Genomic DNA, 15728 nt, shown 5'->3' with positions numbered 1-15728 from the left:
AATGTGCGCAAATCGAATGTCTGGCGTTGCGATTCGAGATATCGGTGCCTTGTTGTGTCGTTGTATTTTCGATTTTTGACAGGGGATACATCGTGAGACGAATTGCTTACAATCACGGCGAATAGAAGGCCAGACGAATCGTTCAGAGATAAGCCGAGTGGTCGCACGAATCCCGGGATGCGATACGGTATGCATCTTTTCCATGATAGTACGCCGAAAATCGTGAGGGACGAAGGGACGGATAGCTTCTGTAGAGATGTCGCAATGTATTGGCGTAGACGCCAATGGAGACTTCAGTAGCTTCAGCTTCACTGTGGTGTTAGTTGGTGGGGATTCCAAAAATTGCTTCAGTTCGGGATCTTGCTTCTGCAGCTCAGCCATGCGGTCATAGTCGATCGAATCGGTGATAGTTATAGTATGGATGCGACTAAGCATGTCGGCGACCTTGTTTGCTTCGCCAGATACGTGCCGAATGTCTGTGGTGTACTCACTAACGAAGATGAGCCGTCGCTGTTGTGTTGGGGTGGCCTTCTCCGGTCGCTGATGAAAAGCGTTGGTAAGGGGCTTGTGGTCCGTGTAGACACAAAACTCTCGGGCTTCTAGAGTGTCTCGAAAATGTTTCTGATGTAATCTAATGATCAAAAATGAAATGGTCTGTGTTCGTATCCGCATAACTCGAAAACGGCTGGATGGATTTTTTTCATTTCTTCAGCAGAAACATTCGTTATAGTTTCCGACGGGTTTATATGATATTTCCTAATGCGAAAATAACGAGTAAAGTTGAGCAAACCGTGAAAAACTAAAATTGTGATTCCTATGCGAACTTTGCATGGGCATTTCGGAACGCACATTCTCGCCTACTATGCAGGACAACGTCTGCCGGGTCAACTAATCATCTGATGATTGAAAGAATGCAAGTGGTTGAGGACCATTGTTTGTAATCTGATGTAGGACGCCTCCTATGGACGTATTGGAAGCGTCGACATCGAGGGCGAGCTTAGCTTCGGGAGAAGGATGAGCGAGCAAGGTGGCATTTGCTAAATCGTGCTTGCATCGTTCGAAGGCCTCAATTGAGGTTTCGTTCCACTCGAGGGCTGAAGTGTCGTTCCGGATATTTCCACCGATCATCGCCTGCAGAATTTGTTGGTTATCTGCAGCGTGAGGGTTAAAACGACGATAGAAGTTGATGGTTCCGAGGAATCTCTTCAGCTGCTTAGCGTTTATTGGCTTCGGGACATCCAGGATGGCTTGGACTTTGCTGGGCTTCGGCTTAATTCCGTCGGGTGTAACTTGGTGGCCGAGAAAATCGACGGATCGCTGACCAATTTGGCATTTAGCGGGATTTATGACAAGGCCGTTCTGCCTCAATCGTTCGAACACTGTGCGGAGGTGCTGTTTATGCTGTTCTTCGTCATCCGATGCTATACATAGGTCGTCGATGTATGGGTACACAAAATCTAAGTCGCCTAAAATGGCATGTAGGAGTCTCTGCAAAGTTTGACCTGCATTGCGTAGCCCGAAGGTCATATACTTAAACTCAAAGAGTCCGAATGGGGCTGTGATAGCCGTTTTTGGGACGTCTTCGGGGGCTACTGGTTTTTGGTGGTATGCGCGTTGTAAGTCGATTCAGGAAAATATACGCTTACCGTGTAATATGCTCGAAAAATCTTGAATGTGTGGCACGGGATACCGGTCAGGAACAGTGATTGCATTCAAGTTCCGGTAGTCACCGCATGGTCGCCACTTACCATTCGACTTTTTTACTAAGTGCAGCGGGCTGGCCCAACAGCTTTTTGACGGCTGACAAATTCCTTGATCCATTAGGAACTGGAACTCTGCCTTTGCTTCCTTCAGTTTGTCAATAGATAACCGGCGTGGACGACAGAAAACGGGTTGGCTGTTGGTGATGATCTGGTGGACAGTGCTTGCTTTGGTTGGTTTGTGCTTCGTATCCAAAACGGTAATATCCCTGTACTCGGCAAGGATCTCTGCGAAGGGAGAGGAAACATCAAAAGTGGTGATTGCTGACTGAGTAACTGCGTGAATATTTTCGATTTCCAGGCTGGTGGTATGGTCGATCAACTTGTTTCTTCGTAGGTCCACGAGCAAATCGTAGTGCTTCAGGAAATCCGCACCGATGATAGGAGATTTCACATCCGCGATGACAAATATCCACGCAAATGGTCTTCGCAAACCTAGGTCAACGGTGATTCGCTTGGTACCGTATGTCTGAATGTGTGTTCCGTTTGCGGCAAAAAGCTGGTGCGATGATGTAGATTTCAGTCGTTCATTGGGAGTAGGTGGGATGACAGATATATCTGCTCCGGTGTCGATCAGGTATCGATTTGATGTTTTCTGGTCGTGTATGTGTATTCTTTGGAGTTCTGCTAGATGGTTCAGGCTACTGCTGGTTTCTTGTTTTGTTGTTGGTTCGCTTGATGCGGTAGCAGAGTTGGTTCTGACAGCTTCTAGTTCTCCCTCGGGCGAGTATAAACTTCGATATTCCCGTCGAAAAAAATACACTTAACACTGGGGTTATCACTTGTGTTCTTCTTGCACTTCTGAGCTTGAGCACCATGTCGGTAATGAAACCAACAAATCCAACGACGAGGTGTTTTGCTTCGCGATGGCGTTCTTTCTCTGCGGCTTGATGAACGATGACGTAGTCGGACATTGTGTCGGTCTCGTCCGCGGAAGTTTGTGGACAGGGCTTCTTCCAAGCGCTTCGACAGAACATCGATTCGTTGTTCTAGAGACGATGACGATGAGGTTTCGGATTTCTGCACAACGGAAATTTGTTCACGGGGAGCTTCCATAATCTTATCCGCCGCTTTTGATTGTTCATCGAGTGTAGCAGCCGGCATGGCGGCGATGATGGAACGGGTAGTGTTTGGAAGGGCTCGAAGCCAGAGGTTAGACAGTACGTTGTCAGTGCAACCTATACCCCCTAGGCGGCGCATCTCGGACAAGAGGACGCTTGGTTTCTGGTCTCCTAAAGACATACCAGAGAGCAGGCTGGTCAAACGCTGTGTTTCCGATGGTTGAAAATGTGCTAGAACGGCGGCTTTGAGGATGTCGTATTTGTCGTTATTGTTCGACACATTGCAATTGGCGATTACTGTATGCACGAATTTCGCGCGCGAACCGAGAGCGACGATCACTGCATTGAATTTGACCTTATCGTGCCTAATAGAGTTCACACTGAATGCTGCTTCAAGACACATGAACCATGTTTCGATGTCGTCGGGATCGAAATCCGGAAAACTGATTTTAGCGATAACGGGTTGTTCTTTGAAGTCCACATTTTCTTTCTTCACCTGGTCGCCCGTACCAGAATGCTCACCAGTCGCCATTGTGAAATTTCACCGGCAGCATAATAAAACATCAATGAAAAAGTGAAAAATAGCAACAAAAAAATAAGATATCGCCAATAAATTATTAATCATATTGCCAACAAAAAAATAAAAATTAGCACTAAAAAACTTAAAATAGCAATAAAAAAAATTATAATTTACTTTGAATAATTCAATAGTGACCGGTGAAACTTTCAAATAAAGCAACGGCAATTATGATAAACGCAATCAAAAGTTAACAATTTCCCGTCAAAATAAAAAGGTCCAGCGCTAAACAAGTAATGATAGTCTTCAACCCATACCAAATTTTCCAATTGAAATCTAACAATTCGCAATAAAAAAACAATAATCAAAACAAAAATAATCGATAATATCCAATCAAACGAGCATATCTGGCCATAAACAAAAGTGAACAAGCTAGAATAAATTTGTTTTCCTACACGAATATTCTTATGAATTAATTGGAAAACTTAAAAAATTTCCATAAAACGACGAGAAAAAGCTTTTTGAAAATGAATTTTAGCCACTTAAACACTCATTTTGTTCCAAAGAAAATAAAGAAATTTCAAATTGAAAATGTAAAATTAGCACTTTTTATTCAACAATGTGCAATGAACAATCATATTTTACCAAATCAGAAATATGTAGTAATGCTTGTGAAATTAGAATTTGAAGGTGTTTAAAGGCTATAAATTAACTATGATTTTGCTTAAAACTGAAATGGGCCGTGAAATTGTGTCTCGGCTAGTGAGCTGATGTCGATAAAGAAGAATAAAATGTATTACCAAAATGAAAGAAATACATTAAAACAACAAACGAAAAGTTGTAAATAGCACTAAAAATCCGAAAACATAGCATAGAAAAATAACATTTTTCGCGTAAAATTCGTCAAAGCCGCATTGAACTACTTTTTTTTTTGCCAAGAAAATTTGAAAAAATAGCATTAGCAAATGTGAAATAAGCAATAAATTTGCTTGAGACAGCAATAAATTCGGAAAACATAATATTGAAGCAACATAGTACCAAGGAGATGGATGCTGGATTTTCTCACAAAAAACCTACAAAACCAGTATAAAATCTTGCAATATGCAGATTATTCTAGGGTAGAGGCTTTACAATGGTGTAAGGGTCTTAAACATAAATGCACGCAAGGATATTACCACAGGGTTATGTCTCCAATGAATGCTAAAAGAAACCATTGATAAATGTTATTCTTTTAAATTAGACAATCGCTTTATTAAAACAGTGTTTTATATGTATGTTGAACATGTTAAAAATGGTAATATTTCACTTCAGAAATATACTTTTTCAAGAAATACAAATGATTAAAAATATGTCTTATAAAAGTTGTAACAACAAGATCTTGAGGGTATGGATCATGTCCTGCTAATCAATCAGCAACGCTTGAGTCATTTTCTTAGGCCTACCAGGTAGCCGTTTATGGGTGAGCGAAAGGGTGTTCGCCTCGGGTCGCAGTTTGTAGCAACCACGTGACACTGCGACTACTACAATGTGATGGCAGCAGTTCGATTTGAAAAATGTGTAACACGTACAATTCCATGCTCGCCAATCAGCTTCCGTGACTTCAACACGATGGATATTACCGATGCTCTTGCTGAATTCGTCGAAATTTGCGTAGCGTGGATTGCGAAAAACATCGATATCATGAACGGAAACATCTTTTTTCTCTTCTCCTGGAAGATACACGTATGTCGATCCTTTGTCGAAGTCATTCACCGTGCGGTATTTTTTGCCGTTATTGAGCCAGTTGAATGCCTTTCTTTCGATGTCTAAACCGTACTCCCTCGTATATTTAATCACCCGGCTAGGCGTTGAATAGCTTTCCAGTACTGTTAGGATTCGAGTTTTGAAAACTCCAAATGGAACTCGCTCTTTCATCAGGTGACATTCTTTAATTGCTCTGTTCACGGCCTCTAGGGCATTGTTCGTTGCTGGACAACCAGGCTGGTATTATGCATTAATTAGTGTGCGTATATATTTTAGTCAATTTCACCCGCGGTTTAGATCAGGATGGAAAAAGTTTTAATTCGCGATAACTAGATCGGATTTACACATTCAGTACATTTGAGTACATTTGACTACTCGACTCTGATGATTTTCGCGACGTCGGGGTAACCAGTTGTAGGGACTTGGTTCCTACGATTTATGGACAAGATGGAATCGTTCTTTCGGACGATAGAATTGACCGTCGAGGTTGGCTGTCTGATTATCACTAAAAACTATATTTACAGAATTGATATTCAAGGATGTGTATGTGTAACAAATTCATTTTTGGATGTGTAATGTGTTTGATGTGACGCGTACGCCACACAGTTAATAACTGTGGAAGTGCTTAATGAACACTAAGCTGCTAGGCGGCTCTGTCCCAGTAGTGTGGGGACGTTATGCCAACAAGAAGAAGAAGAAGAAGAAGTATTCACTCTGTGTGACCTGGTCGAAGACCAGTGGATAGAATCTAACGCCAGTTTTCTAGCGGATGCCATCTTAAAATTGTAGAAAATCTCAATCATATTGATAATATGTATTCACACTTTAAAAAATGTGAGGGTATTCTGTTGCCGGAAAACGCTTCTTAGCACGCGTTGGCTAATCAGTATTTCTAGTAGGGACAGTACGTGGAGGCGCATAATACATTGTAGCTTAGTTTCATTATAGGCGTTTTACCTTACCAAAATGTGAGATGTTTTATCCGAAAGAGGAAAATTTAAATTTTCCCTACACAGAGAACATTTTTCAATTTTGATCTAAGAATATGGCCACCGCCGTTGCAAAAGTCTACCAAAGTATCCTGGGTGAAAAACGGTTCTCCAGCTTTCGGGAAATCGAATAAGCTCGTCATTCAAACCGACAATGTGCGGCGGACAAAGCGGTGATCACAGCCAGCTGAAAAACGAAGTGATAACCACGACCAATGGAGGACTCCAGATACGATTTTGGATCGCAGATAATTTTGGCCTTGAATTATTTAATATTTTCATATGTTATATTGTTTATTATTATGCTTTTCAGCCAATCTTAAAAAGGCAGATTTGAAAAATAAGCTGGACAAGTGACAAGACTACTTTAAATGAGTATCGGGAAACATTCGTCATCCTCCAAATGCAGTCGTTAGGCTGCTTCAAGCAGGGATCAGTCGGAAATGAGAATGAGGGCGCGACCAGCGATGAGCATTTTAGAAAACAATTCGTACCAGAAGTACAGTCGTAGAGAGCGTCGGAAACGTAGAAAAAGAGATCGTCGAAATCATCGTAGTAGATCACGGTCACGCAGCAGATCCATATAAAACCATTTAATGGAAATATTAAATAATCTGCTTGCGAATCGATTTGACGAAGCAGATAAAAAGCTCTCATCTTCTATGCGCGATGTAGATGCTATGGGTGATGCGATTCTGGGGAAATTAAAAGTAATAACAGAGCTCAGTATGTTAAGAAACCTGAATAAATTTTATAATAATATAAGCGAGTCAAGTACGCCTTCCTGTTGAGGTCGAAATACGTATCTGTCAAGATACAATTAAGTGGTGGAATTCAATGGGATTGTACAAACTCGTCTTATAACAAGTAAATTTTATTATTATTTGTAATTACAGGCGGTCTCCCATTGGGAAATCCATGCAGGTATCTTGTGCGATCGTGCTGCATTACCTACATGTTCACAGCTGCCGGAACTCTACTGCTCTTTACGTTATTTCTAATAAAATGTAAATTTCATTAACATGAAAACTTTTGGCGTGAAAATTTTGATTCAATCCAAATGATGCTTGCTTCTTAAAAATTCCAAATCATAACTTGTGTATAGTGGGGGCCCTCCTTAGCCGTGCGGTAAGACGCGCAGCTACAAAGCAAGATCATGCTGAGGGTGGCTGGGTTCAATTCCCGGTGCCGGTCTAGGCAATTTTCGGATTGGAAATTGTCTCGACTTCCCTGGGCTTATTGGCATTACATCCCCACACTGGGACGAATGCAAAAATGGTAACCTGGCTTAGAAACCTCGCAGTTAATAACTGTGGAAGTGCTTAATGAACACTAAGCTGCGAGGCGGCTCTGTCCCAGTGTGGGGATGTAATGGCAATAAGAAGAAGAAGAAGAACTTGTGTATAGTAATGATGCTATTAAAACCTTGCAGAATTGTGTATGCCAAGACTTTATACAATCATTATAAGACTTGTTTTTTTTTGGGTGTCGAGTTCTCTGCATATTTCCATATACCAACCAACTGTAAAATAATGCTTTGATTCCATCTTAGAAGTAGTGCTTTATCCCAAATTATAACTTGTATATAAAAACGATGCTACTTTCAACGGAATCGCTCAATGCTAATCTATTCAAAAATATGTAATTGAAAAAGTTGATGACTTCTTTGTGAATGCCTAATATACTCTATATTGTGACCAACTTTCGCCAAGAGCATCCAATGATCCCCCAACGACACATTATTCTTTGTATAAATATAACAACCGGCTTAATATGAAAGCTTGACACATTAAGACAATCCAGTGCCGTCTGGCTAACCGGTAAACCCGACTATTATTATGACTATTATCATCACCATTATGAATGTTACAAAGATTCTTATTGCTTTTCTTCGTAAACAAACCGGGGAGGAAGCAAACATTGAGCCTATCGATGTGTGACGAGTCAACATTCCTCGCTCTACCTATAATCTAATCGAATTGGGACCAGCCATGGCCGCTATATCACTACTGGCTAGTATGAAGATGGGTGAGCCGACGAAGCGTTCGGTTTTTGTTTTGGATTATATTATGGTTTATTTTACAACACACACGAAAGTCAATCACCGTTGTCTAATTTAGTACACACGGCGTGATTATTGCTTTACAGGATCAAGAAGAAACGGTGATAACAATGAACTGTAGATTTCTTACAATGGGATTATTTTCATAATAGACTAAGCAAGTCAAGTAGACATTACCGTGAAATTTCAGTGTTAGAATTCATTAACTTTTCGGTATATAACTTTTATAATACAATCTGATTTTTTTCTCGGAGTGAGCTTAACGTTTTATTAACTCCAAAGACCAGAAACAACCTAAATGAGTTGATGGCAAATCGATACAAACTCTGACTAAATGATTCAAACCATCCCTGGTTCAATGATTTATATAATAACTACAGTCACAAAGTAACAACAAATCACTTATAAAAGGTTGAAAGGTAGAAATTCTAACTCTTTCTTGACGAATGTTCAGTTCATAAACTCCGAAAAAATATATTTCCTCCGTGCTTCCGACCAAGAAGTGAGATTTACAACATAACTTTTATCACAAAGCTTTAATATCCACACAGATATCTCTCTATTTGGGTTCTCTCCCTTTGTTTAGGTGAAGCACATTTTCTCCCTCTCTCAATCTTAATCTCACCATCAAAAGTGAAAATTCATAACAGAGATTAGCCTATCCAATCAGATATCGGCAAAACAACTAACGAGAGAGACATTCTCTGAGAAAACGGATATGCACTATTCCTCTCAGCTGGCTCTCCATCGACCAAATCCGTCATGTGATCATCGACGATCGCCGAACATGTGGGCAACCCACAACATTGTGTTTACAGCGTTTTATCGATCACCTTGTCCACACGAGACCTCTGCTGCTCGCATAGATTAGTATTGGTCCGCACATGAAATATGACGAGAAGCAGCATAAAACCAGAAACGAAAAATTAACTTCATTTCAGCAGCAGCGCACTGATAGAGGCTATAAATATCACCATCAGACTTACGTTAGGGTTGTGAACGATGCTCGTGCAGGCCAAGAATGGCACCGTTATCACGTTCTAGCTAAATACTTCCCTATGGAGGGCATGAGTACTTGGCATTTTTGGACGTGAAAAAAAAACTGAATGAATATACGAATAAACGTGCCTCCAAGATAGGCTCGGTCAGCGTAATAGAGTCTGGTTATGTGCTCTGCGGTTGGGTTACACAGATACGGGACCTATCGGTCTGCTGCGTGGCTTACTCGCATCGACGACTTTTCCAATGGTAGAGAAAAGGGCGAGTATCAGCGTGCTTTCGACAAATTTTGACGAAAGTTTTTTTCCGTAATGGACGTAGTATTCAAAACATGGTTGGTAACGTCAAACAATGATTAACGACGCAGACATCATTGCCGTCGTCACCGTTAACGGAGAACATTGACAACTTCGAAGCCGTTAGCATGATCACCTGGGAAGATGTGAAAAGGGGCGTGACCATGAGTATCATGCTTTTGCCATTTGGGTCTTAGATTGAAACCAAGGTCTTGATTACATATAGAAATCTGTACAGAGGAAAAATATCTTCTATCACTTATGTCCTATCTACGAAATCTACCGTTACAGCAATACGCGTTGTACCTATGTTTGCTTTTTACTGTTGTTTAACACAGTATCAACGGGCAGCAACAGATTTCGTTGAACGCGTGCCGCGTCGGGTTGCCGGTAAGTCGTAGCAACCTACCCATCCCCAGAATGATCCTCACATTCCCAGGCATTCCTTTTTGATTTATCGATTACGATCACCAGCTCCCGACAGGCTGTACCGACTTCATATCTACTCTACACGTCTTGTCAGCGTTGACAAATATTACAGTACCCAAATCCGAGTCTGGGGTGAATTACGCGTATTAATCAAGATTCAAGTAGCATTGTGGACGTAAGTAGATCAATTGGAACGTCTTATAGGACAAAAAGCGTAAATCACAAATCGGTCATCTTGAAGCCATCTTACGTTGAAATAGCTAATATAACACTAAAATACAATTGATGTTAAAACCACACTAACATTACAAAAGATTACATTACTACATATTACTACATATAAATTTTATGGGATGTAATTAAAGTAACGATGCATAAGAAGCGTTCAGTCACTCTGAAGGTGCATTGACTGCACTTTTATCAGTGTTGTGTGATCCGCTTCACACTCTTTTCATCACACACAACCACTAGAGAGCGGGCGCGATCGATGACGGACACCAGCGCTGCAAGCCACAGCGCACAGCGCAGACAGAAAGAGAGCACGCCACCGATGGATTCGATCGAGCAAAAGAGCTAGAAGTGTTGCTCTGACAGACGTTCATTGAAGGGGCCCACATGCATGGATCTCTTTGACGGTCTTTGGACACACCACAAACGATCTTCAGCTGCGTGGCGAGCGAGGCGGGTATAAATGACTCATTTTAAAAGCGCTACGCTTTCCATCTGCACGTCCAGTTGCAACTGTGATGTCGACGAGGTAGCAACATCGGTTCGAAGTAAACTCGTTGGTAGAGCAAGGAGCAAAGTCGTTGGAAGTTTGTGAATTCCATAGTGAAGTACCTGCCACCGAGCCACAAATAGAGAGAGCGGTCCAAGTGTGTAGATTCGGTTCCCAAGGGGAGAGCCCCGCAAGAAGGAGAAACTACTGAACTGTGTTGTTTTTTGTTTTTATGAAGTTTTAACTCAAAGGGTCCTCCAAGGCTATCCCCCAGACAGTCGCGTTTGAAATCAATCCGTTTGTATCACACCGCCGGTGCGCAGAGATCCAGACGGCATGAGCAGCAGCACGTAAATGCTACTGAAAACAAAAAATAAAACAAGTCAGTGTCCTTTGAGCGTCGGTGACTGCCGCCAGGAGGAAAGAATCGTATAAATTGCATCAGAAGAATCCATCCAAGAGAGAAGGGAAAATTATGCTGTCAGTGATTTTAATCCAAGAAAAACGCGTATACGATCACTAGTTGGAATTAAGTGTAAGAAATCGAATAGGAACATCAGAGCAACAACGAAGCGCTGTGTGATAGTTATTCTTTCTCAACCGAACCTGTGATTCTGGTTTGATTACAACTAAATTTAGAAACAAAAAAACAACGGAAAACATAAGAAACAAGTGGTCGTTGTAAACTGTTTACAAAACTTTCGAGCTTACTGTGACCATTAAAATAATTGTTATGAACACATCATTCTCATGGCTTGCTGTTGCGCATAGGCTGAGAAGAGGCGTTGGCGCTTATCACGAAAACTCTAGCTAGGGACCACCGCCGGCCGACCCTTTAAGACCAAACGAGCAAGTGTACTTGGTGCTGTTTTGCTGTTGTTCTTCGTTGTACTTCCCACACCCTATAAATAAACTGGTACTGGCTTGATTCGTGTTGACCCTTGACACCCTTCGCGAGAGAACTGCCGGTTGCGTTTTGAATGTGTACTTTGGAACTCTACTGGATCGATTTCATATTCATCTTCAACAAAAACTGCTCCAAATCGGTCAGGCTGACCTTTTACTACTGGGTCATTCTGCTGTGCTGTCGATTGATCAACGAACACAAACGTAAAGGTAGGTGATTTGTTCTGTACGATCTGGGGGAATGGCGGGTTACTCGTAGCACCATTGAGGGTAATTAGGGTCGGCATAGTATGCCTCATTGTTCGGTTGATAACTTCTACGGAACAAAGCTTGTAATAATGGGGTGAATTGAGGCCAACCAAATCTCATAGCTAAGACCTAAAGATTGTATCACTCTCAGTGATCACACTTGACTTTAAGGCCTTCAAATCTAGACTTATTTTGAATGTATGTTACTAATATGGTCGAATACACGTTTTAGCAAACTCGTAGTATTGTAAGTAGAGTGTACCCTCCAAACATTACGGTCTAGTTACGACTTACATCAACTGATGGCATTGAAAGTGTTTACTTCGAATTCTGGAACAGCGATGATGAAGGAGTGATGAAAACTTCTTATTGAGTTGATTAAATCTAACGCTATTCAATTTTGCTTACGATTCAGTAGTAATGAACTCCGCCATGAAGGATGAATTTCATGATTGTGAGAAGGTGTTGACACGTGTTGTCATTCATTACGAACAAACAACAAGATTACGATGAAAATGTTTGTTTTTATATTAGAGACATATAAACAAGGCTCTTCTAGTTTATTACCATAAATTTTTATCATTTGTTGACGGGATTTTTTTACTTTTTAGGCTTCCATATTTTATTCCATTATGTTTTATGTGCATATTCTATGAAACTCTGTATCAAACATGTGGAAAATGTCGTATTTATTTTTTCACTTATTGTTTCCTGTAGGAACTACAAAAACTTATTACATCCGGGATTTTCAGTCTTGTCTTGTTCAATCCTCTTTTCCCACATACCAAGTAAGATTTTTCCATGCAAATTTGTTTCTGTTTGTATAAAACAAAAAAAATGACAGACCCTATCTTCCTCCTAAGACCTTACGCAATTGGAGTTTGATCAAAACTACTCTTGCGCACTGCATTTTCACAACATGCACCAAATATTATGAATTGGTTGTGTTTTCACATAAATAAAGTAGCTTGAACGCAACTTACTAAATTTAATATTTATTGAAAGAATTGAGCATTTTCATAGGCAAACCGAAGAGAAATCAATATTTGTTCTGTAAAATTTTAAATTTCGCGAAAGAAAGGTGCAAATAAAAAAGCACAAAGCTTTTTTTTCGTTGGAAACACACCTAAACGCTTATCCATTTAATGTTTGTTGATGGGAGGTGGTGTAGGTGTGCTTCCAATGAAAAAAACAATAATTAAACATTTTAATCCTTATATGACTCTTTCTTTATGCTTTACAGAGAAATAATTTTCCAGTTATTTCTTCCTAAATCTAGCTCAACAAGTAACTTAGAATTGGTATTCCTGCAGCAAAATTAATACTGCACAGAATAAGAATAATAATTTTACTCATACATACGATTGAAAAATAATAGGGCAAAGCCTCGAATACAAAATATTCATTACCATAAAACTGAAATAGATAAACATTTGTTCATATCAAAGTTGCAAAAAACATAAAAAACTGTCACTTGTCATAAGACGAGTTTGTACAATCCCATTTAATTCCACCACTTAATTGTACCTTGACAGATACGAGAGGGAGGTTGCGAGAGGGAGGGTGGGGCATCAAAATTATGAAATTCAGCCTTTCGGATTTTGTGAAAAATCCCCAAGGGAACGGAAATCAAGAAAAGTCATAAAAATGCCCAATTTATGAATTTCAATTCAAAGCAGCGATATTTTTTTAAGCATTCTCATGTACATTCGGATTACAGCATTGACATTGTGACTTATGCTACCAAATGGTCCTCCGGAATATCTGGACTGGGTTCGTTTACAAATTATGTAACGCTAAATTTTACGATTTTGGACCTCCATCCTCCCCCTCGTAAAGCTTTTTGTATGGAAGGTTTAATTGGTTTGTATGTATCGTAACGCACGGTCTGACCACCCCCGTAACCACCTTTGCGTGGTGTGTTACGGTGTAAGATCTACTACGGTCACATTGTCAGCTACAGGCAAATCCTGACCCAACGAATACCTTCCCCAATATCCAACCCCGTGGTACTTATGAGGGTGTCGCTGATTCGGGGGCCTCTCGTTAAGTAAGTACTACATCAACACTCCCTTCCTCTCCCAAGTTACGGTGAAGATGGGCGTGGCCAGGAGTATTAATCCACATGCTTTTGTGATTTTTATCCTAGATTGAAATCAAGGACCACACCCACCTTGATTTCGAATAGCAATCTGAATAAGGATTTCAAAAGAAAAACATGAGTATCACTAGTGTCCAATCTACGAAGTACACCGTAACTATGCTATGCTATGCTATCGTAACGCACGGTCTGACCCCCTGCCTCTCCTACCAGCTTTACATAATTTGTGAACAGCCTCAATAGGACATATCCATTAATTACGTAACGGTTAGAGAGGGAAGGGGGGGGGGTTCCTTGATAAATCGAAAAAGCTTTTCGTAAAAACTAAGAAGTTTCATTGGAAATTTTGAAGAATATCCTTCGAAATCTCGAAAACACTACCGTTGGAATGCTGAGTAAATCTTCTTAAAAATTAGGAAGATCTTTTTGTAGAATGTAAAAGAAAGAAAGACAGGATCACCATCTTTGAACAGAGGTCACTCAGACTGAATACTTAACACTAAGCATTAGACAATGGACAGGACATTCGCACAGCACCCAGTGAACAAGTGGAACGTTTTCCACTTCATGAAATGTTTTCTCCTTAATAGGGGGCGGGAATCAAACTCACACTCCATGGCTTACAAATACGCTTAGACAACTGATCCCACTAACCACACGGCCACGACACAATAGGATTTCAAGCGGTCATTAATCGAAAATGTCATGTCTCCCAAATCATTTTAAAATATTCCAAAATAATTCAAATAATCCAAAATTTGAAGTCTCTACGTGCTTTAGTTCCAGAGATACAAGGTGCCAAAGTCAAAAATTGGTGAAAAATTAGACAAATTTTCAGAAAAAATGTTTGTTTTTCAACTATTTCTTTTAATACTTGTTTCATATTTTTTCCATGATGTTAATACATCGTTACAAAGGTTATTGTATAAGCTTTCAAATGGTGTGCAAAAAATAAGGTACACAATCGATTTTTTTTTTAATGCGGATCACTAAAATTTCTTTTTAAAAAAACGCTAATTTCAACTTTGATAGTGATGAACTTTTTTTTCCTCGATATTCCCCGGGTTTAATTATGATACACATGAAGGGTAAAGCTTCGACTACAATATCCTGAAAAAATTTTTGCCAGTATTTGCAATTAGCAGAGATAATTCAATTTGATTTTTTTTTCAATTAGTTTTTTTTTACCGTGGCTTCAAAAGATGGAAGGTTACTAAATTATTCAAAGTACAATAGGGTAAATGACTTCTTTGGCAGGTTTTGTTCTATTATTGTCAGGGGGGTTTTTGTTGACCAAATTTTATGAAATTTGGCCACAATATTCTTTGATATGTAAAGAATGTTTAGGCCAAATTTGAGCATAATTAGTTATAGAAAACCCCCCTGACAATAATAGAACAAAACCTGCCAAAGCCGTCATTTCTCCTACCAGAAAAGTAAAAAATAAATGTGAGAGCAAGATTTTACGAAAACTTTGGTATTAAAGTGAATCAACCATGATCGGGTGGAGCTGGTACTAGTACTATTGGAAATGTGTGTAGAAAAGCTTTCTCTAATCCTAAACTTTTGAGCAATTCATTGGATATTGACGAGGAATTAATTGTGAGATTCCATAATATTTGGATAGCTATAAATCTCCAGGGACCAATTATTCCTTCGTTTGATGTTTTTTGCAAAAGTACATACGAACTGTATTTTAATTTGTACGGATGGTATAAAATTTGGGATAAAATTTCAGTTCATAAAGTACTGGCTCATGCTGGTAAAATAATTATTCACTAACCTGCACCTTTAGGTGTAGGCTGAAGTAGCAGCCGAGAGTCAGCATAAAAAGAAGAAAAGAAGAACTTTTGAACTCAAAATGCAAGGAAACAATCAAGAGAGGCAAATTTGCATAA

At 39.9% G+C, this 15728-nt stretch overlaps 2 protein-coding genes across 2 annotated transcripts in view; both read left to right on the top strand.

Moving 5' to 3' along the window:
* LOC134226886 (NHL repeat-containing protein 2) overlaps window positions 1–15728 on the top strand; it is a 333703-nt gene that overhangs the window by 102222 nt on the left and 215753 nt on the right. The gene's annotated exons all lie outside the window — the stretch shown is intronic.
* LOC134226883 (LIRP-like) overlaps window positions 10523–15728 on the top strand; it is a 29241-nt gene continuing 24035 nt past the window's right edge. Inside the window, exon 1 of the mRNA XM_062707958.1 lies at window positions 10523–11690. The gene's annotated coding sequence lies outside the window, so the exon portion shown is untranslated. The remainder of the gene's footprint in view (window positions 11691–15728) is intronic.

The sequence above is a fragment of the Armigeres subalbatus genome, chromosome 3 (genome assembly GCF_024139115.2).
Source record: "Armigeres subalbatus isolate Guangzhou_Male chromosome 3, GZ_Asu_2, whole genome shotgun sequence".
Classification (NCBI taxonomy): Eukaryota; Metazoa; Arthropoda; class Insecta; order Diptera; family Culicidae; genus Armigeres; species Armigeres subalbatus.
This window is presented reverse-complemented; position numbering and strand designations above follow the sequence as displayed.